Here is a 6000-nt window from a genome sequence, read left to right on the forward strand (position 1 = left end):
TTTCAGACACAGGGTTTTCTTAACATATTGGCCCAACTTCTGTAAAAATGATAGATTGCAGGGACTAAGGGGAAGGAAATGGTTGCAAAGCTATTGATCATAGTTCACTATTTTAAGAAAAGGACAGCATCAGAGAAGCAAAATAGAGATAATGGGCTTTGGTAAAGCAGACATTGATGAACTCAGGGAATTTGTAAGTAGATTCTCTTGGGAAGATAATTTAAGGATAAAGAAGTGCAGGAGAGAGCAATTACTGAAAGAAGCTGTATTTAAGACACAACAGCAAATTATTGTGCTAGGGAGAAAGGAATAAGCATAAGAAGAAGGAATAGTTGCAGCAGAAGCTCTTTGAAGTTTTGAATATTAAAAACGGATTTATTTACAAATTAGGGACAAGGACATCCGGCTAAAGCTGAGTAGAAAAAAAGAAGTGTATGGGTGAGCCTAGAAGGATAAAGTACACAATGATGTACTACTATTGAGGGTGATAAAAATTCATGTGAAAAGATTGTACGAACACTACAAGAGCAGAAAAGGCGAAGTAAAATTCAGGCCCATTCCTTAATAGCGGAGGATTGCAAATAACAGGCCACGATGAGAAAGCCAATATATTCAATGACATCTTTGCTTCAGGCATGATATAAATTACGAGCAAATGCCTAAAGCAATTAAGTTGTTTACAAGAGCAGAGATGCATGAGTCTGAGTAGGGAAATAAGAGGTTTGAAAATATTTAATGTGTTATGTATACTAAACTTAGAGTGGCCTGGTAGAATTTACCCTGGAATATCTAAGAAACCGAAGCAGTATCTGAACCATTAACACTCATTGGTAACAAAAGAGGAGAAGGTTCTCTAGGAACTAGAAGAAAACCCACAGAACCCATCCTTCAAAAGAGGAAAAGGAAGGTTTAGGGAGATAACAAGTCTATCTGTGTTATCCTGAAAGATACACAAGACTAAATTATTAAAGAATCAATGTATAACTACCTAGAGAATAATAAGCTAATAAAAACAGCTGGAGTAGATTTGCTGAGAATAAATTATGTCAAACTAACCTTGTTTCCTTCTCTGACAGGATAATTGTTCTTGTGGATAAAGGAGAAGCAGTAGATACATCTCAACGCTACTAAGGCTTTTGACATGGTCCCACCTAACATGCTCTTAAGGAAGCAAAGAAATGTGTATCTTCCCAGAGTCATGATACAGTGAGCACACACTCACGTGGTTTGATGTTAATCTAGGAAGGCATTAAAAGCAGGGCTCTGCAGAAATAATATTTCTACTCAGGATTTTCATTAACAACTTGAGTCATTAAACACACAAGTTTTCAAGCAACATGAGGCTGGGAGGGATTACAAGCTCTTTAAGGTACAGGATCAAAATTCAGAACCATATTAAGAAACAGCAAAAAAAGGTCCAAAAACAACAAGGGAAAATTCAGTACTCAAATACAAACTATAAAATACAAATTATAAAATAGGGAATGAAGAGATGTGATTGCTTTAGGTGGAGCCATCTAAAGGAGCCATGACAAATGAAATTGTCATAATATGATACTGTTACAAAACTAAGCAAAACTCATGCTGTGCAATGCTGACAGAAGTGTTGAAGGTAACATATGCAAGGTAATTCCTTCCCTTCTTGGCCCTGGGACACAGATATTGGCACTGAACAGTTTTGGGCACCACACTTTTGAAGTGTTGCTAAACTGGGAGGAGTCCAGAGGAGGGAAGTAAAAAGGGTAGGGGATAAAGAAAACATGGCCAGCAAACAAGACCCAAAGACATGACTTCCGAGAAAATATTGAAGGAAATGGCTTTGTGGTATATGAAAGAGAAGACTAGAGCTAAGATGTAATAATAATCCAGTATTGAAAGACCTGTTAAATGGAAAGGTGGTGATTTGTTCTCGAAGACCCTTGCAAATAGACTCAGTGAATTTGCTTTGGAGATACTTTGGGGTTTGGTATTAGGAAGTGTCTGTGGTTCAGTGCCTAAATATGCTGCACAGAGGAGGACTGCTTATGGAAGGGTTTTAATATCAAACCTGACAAATTATTACATATGGTTTAGGTATAATAGCCCTATCCTTCAGAGAGGAGAAAGGATCCTAGGAGGTCCTTATCAGGATTGCATTGCCATTATTCTATTAAATTAAGACCAGGAACACAGCAGGGTTGACTGTTATTATCTTTGCAGATAATTTTCAGTTCCAAGCTTCAAACATACAAGGCAATTATAAGGCCTCTTTTGTTTTATATGGATGTTAGACAACCACAAGTAAGAAAGGAATGAGATTAAATATTTTTTTTTAAACTGACTTTAATTTGGGGCCAGTTAGGGAATAATGATACTTGGAGAACAGGATATAATTAAGGAACTGTGGGAGGCCTGTTAAGAATTGTCTGGTGTGTATAATGAAATCCCAATAACCTCAGCAGTCTGGCTGAGCTGGTATCCTGGTTTGCAGAAATCAGGCTAATTGCACATACCCTGAAAGACCGTTCTTAGGATTATTGTGGAAGAGGAAATGGAGGATAAGACAGAACACAACCTTAATGTGAAAGACCAAGCATACAAGAAACTGAAAGGCAAGAAGAGATGAGGGCAAGCTGTAGGACCTCAAGAACAGAGAAATAGCAATAGCAGAGAAATATGTTTAAGCCCAAAATCTGCTTTGTGTTCATTAACCAGGGCAGAGACTGTAAAGGCTTCCAAGTTTATTATTTGCACATTTGTATTCTCTAGCTCTGTCATCTAGTAAGGTGGTCACTGGAGAGCTATGACCCTAATCCTGTTGGGAAGCTGGGAATGTAAAACCTGACTTCATACTGTCACTTCAGCCCAGCTCCATTTGTAAGAGCTCTCCCAAATAAAGTGTCTGTATGTAAAGATTGCACCAGTGCTGGTTTCAATCAGATGTCTAAAGCAGCAGCAGCAAAGGGCATTGCTTGATAGTTACAGCAGACTGTGCATTCATCAGAAAAGCTCTGGGTTTTTGAATGCCAGTTGTGAGGCCCCGGATTTGAGATGTAATACAGGAGTTACCTATGAACTAGGAAGCGTAGTGCTCTCCTTACATAGCTGCTGGATTCATGTACACTGTTCAGTGTCTCTAAATGCTGCTAACAGCCTTAAAGGGGGGAAGCTTTACTGACTGCTGCCACTGTTCAGGCAAAGCGTTGGCTGGTGTCACCAACTCAGCCCTCTGTTAGCCAGCTTAGGGGTGCTTTATGTGCAGTGCAGAGGGCAAGTGTCTGCACAAACACAGCATCCCTCCTGGTTCCTCCTTCCCCAGACACTGCAGCCTTACCCCAGTCTAAACAGATCCCCAGAGACGAGCTGATGGATCAGCAAAAAGGACAGAGCTCTTCTGTTCCCCTTAGGGACATGGCAACCAGGAGCCTTATGGTTTGGTGCCAGCTCTTCCTTCCCCCATATGCTTCCCCAATGCAACATCCACAGGTGTTTGAACTCCTCTTCTGCAGCAGCACATCTCCAAATACAGAGGCCTTGGGATCTCTGCATCAAATGTGAGTCCTGGGGCTGAGTCTGGATTCCATGCCTCCTTTCATGTGGGGAAAGCAGTGGAGACCCCCAACACAGGAAGTGAGTTAGGGATGCCAATGGAGCTGCCCCATGGTCTGGGGCAAAAAGATTTCGTTTTTCCCACTGCATCCTGAATCTTGATGTCTGATAGCAAAAGACCCATTACAACGATGTTTCCGCTCCTTACCAGAAACCCTGGCATCTGCTGCAGTATGCTGTTGAGAAAAGGCACAGAGTAGGAGGGAAGGAAGAAGCTGTTCTGAGAAAGTGTGTTTTCTGAGAAAGCTTCAGAAGCAAAGGAAATTAAGTTTGAATGAGTTCTAGCTTTATTACACACTAATCTCCTGGCTATTAATCTGGAGTCATTATCCTCAGACCACCAGAAACTGCAAATGCTCTTCTTACCCTTCTAAGCAGAGGTATGGGTATAAACATCCACTGACCTGCATCTCGGAGGAGCAGCAAGAGATAGATAGTGGGCAATAGAGGGTTGGGTGAAGGAGGTAACTGTGCTTAGCAGATGGGATTTGTTAATTCTTCGTTCTTAAACAGACTCCTGCTGTTACTGAGAAAGGAAAAAAAAAAGATTTTTCTGCATCTAACTGAGGCAAGCAGAATGCCTGAAATATCTGATATATGTCTGTTCTAGTTTACAGGGACTCAAGAATTTCATGTGGTGTATGCTTGGAAATGACATAGAGCTGGACCCTGAGGCACAGTGACCTGTGAGTTTTAAATGTGTCGACTTGATTTTTGAAAAGAGGCAGAAGCGGCCATAAGGTCAGCAACCTTGCCTTCAAAGCCTGAGGCTTTGAAGTGTTATTCAAGGCAATCATTTCTCTTGTACCTTTTGGGAAGTGATCGTCCCCCTGTACTGAGCACTGCTGAGGTTGTACCTCAAACACTGTGTTCAGTTTTGAGCCCCTCACTACCAGAAAGACATTGAGGTGCTGGAGCATGTCCAAAGAAGAGCAATGAAGCTGGTGAAGGGTCTGGAGAGCAAGACCTGTGAAGGGTGGCTGAGGAAACTGGGGTTGTTTAGCCTGGAGAAAAGGAGGCTCAGGGGAGACCTTATTGCTCTCTACAACTACCTGAAAGGAGGTTGTAGTGAGGTGGGTGCTGGTCTCAAGGAAATGACCTGAAGTTATACCAGGAGAGGTTTAGATTGGATATTAGGAAAAATTTCTTCACTGACAGGGTGGTAAAGCATTGGAAAAGGCTCCTCAGGGAAGTGGTTGAATCACCATCCCTGGAGGTATTTAAAAGATGTGCAGATGTGGCATTTAGGGACATGGTTTAGTGGTGAACTTGGCAGTGTTAGGTTAATGGTTGGACTCAATGATCTAAAGGACTTTTTGAACCTAAACAATTCTATGATTCTATGATTCTACCTATGAGTAGTTAAACAGCAGGGTTTTTTTTGCTTAGAGGAAATAACAGAAAACTGTTACTCTCAAGAAAGAGGACATGGTGTCTTAATTAGCTAAAGGAAAGAGTTGGTTAGCTCTTCTGCTAGTGGTGCCTTAGAAGATCTCACTGACCATCAACAATATAATAGGCAAAGGCCTAACATATATAGGACATTTTATTTCTCTACAAAGGGAAAGATTTATGTGTAGTGCTTACTTTAAACTTTGGGTATTCTCACTGTATTACAAACAAACCTCCATCAATGAATAAGATTAAAATTTAAGAAAAAGCCTGTTAATTCATAACTTCAAGCACCTCAAAAGAGAAAAGTTAATACACAATGATGTGATCTCTGTTTTCTGTATCAAGAATGCTTATTATTCCACTTTGAGACAATGGAATAGCCTGTGTTACAGCTAGTTAAGCTCACATTTTTCTCAAAGATAGGCAGAGATGTAGTAAATACCCATCAGCACATGTCTGGAGAACATGACCTGCTTATCTTCTCATATCAGGAGCTTTTGAAATGAACAGATGTCTACTCTAAGAATGCAAACTGAAACAGTGTAAGCATCCCTATTTATCTAACAATAAATTGAGCATCTTTTGTAACAGTAGTGTTACAGAGACGGGAGAAAGGATTTGTAACAGGAGGACATGGTTAATTTGCAAATCCTGAAAAATTCAACATGGTATTTAAGAACTGAGTGTGTTTTTTTTTTCCTAGCTTTATCATCACCACCAGTGATTAAAACTTGCCTATAATTTGTAGAATCTTTCTGGCTGGGATTTAATTAAACAATACTCTCAATGAAAAACAAAGTGAGTTAGAATGTAGTTTGTGCTTTCCTAGCTGTATAGCATTTTTGGAGCTCACATGACTAAGATTCAAACAACAGTATTTTTATCTTAAAATGAGTACAGAAGATTCTGAATAGGTGCCTGTGTAAGACCAGCTGAATAATAAAGAAACACTTATATATATGTCTACTTTCCTGATTGCACTGACAGAAAAAGTATTGTGAGAAAGAATTGAGAAGA

Source organism: Phalacrocorax aristotelis, chromosome 2 (assembly GCF_949628215.1).
Source record: "Phalacrocorax aristotelis chromosome 2, bGulAri2.1, whole genome shotgun sequence".
Classification (NCBI taxonomy): domain Eukaryota; kingdom Metazoa; phylum Chordata; class Aves; order Suliformes; family Phalacrocoracidae; genus Phalacrocorax; species Phalacrocorax aristotelis.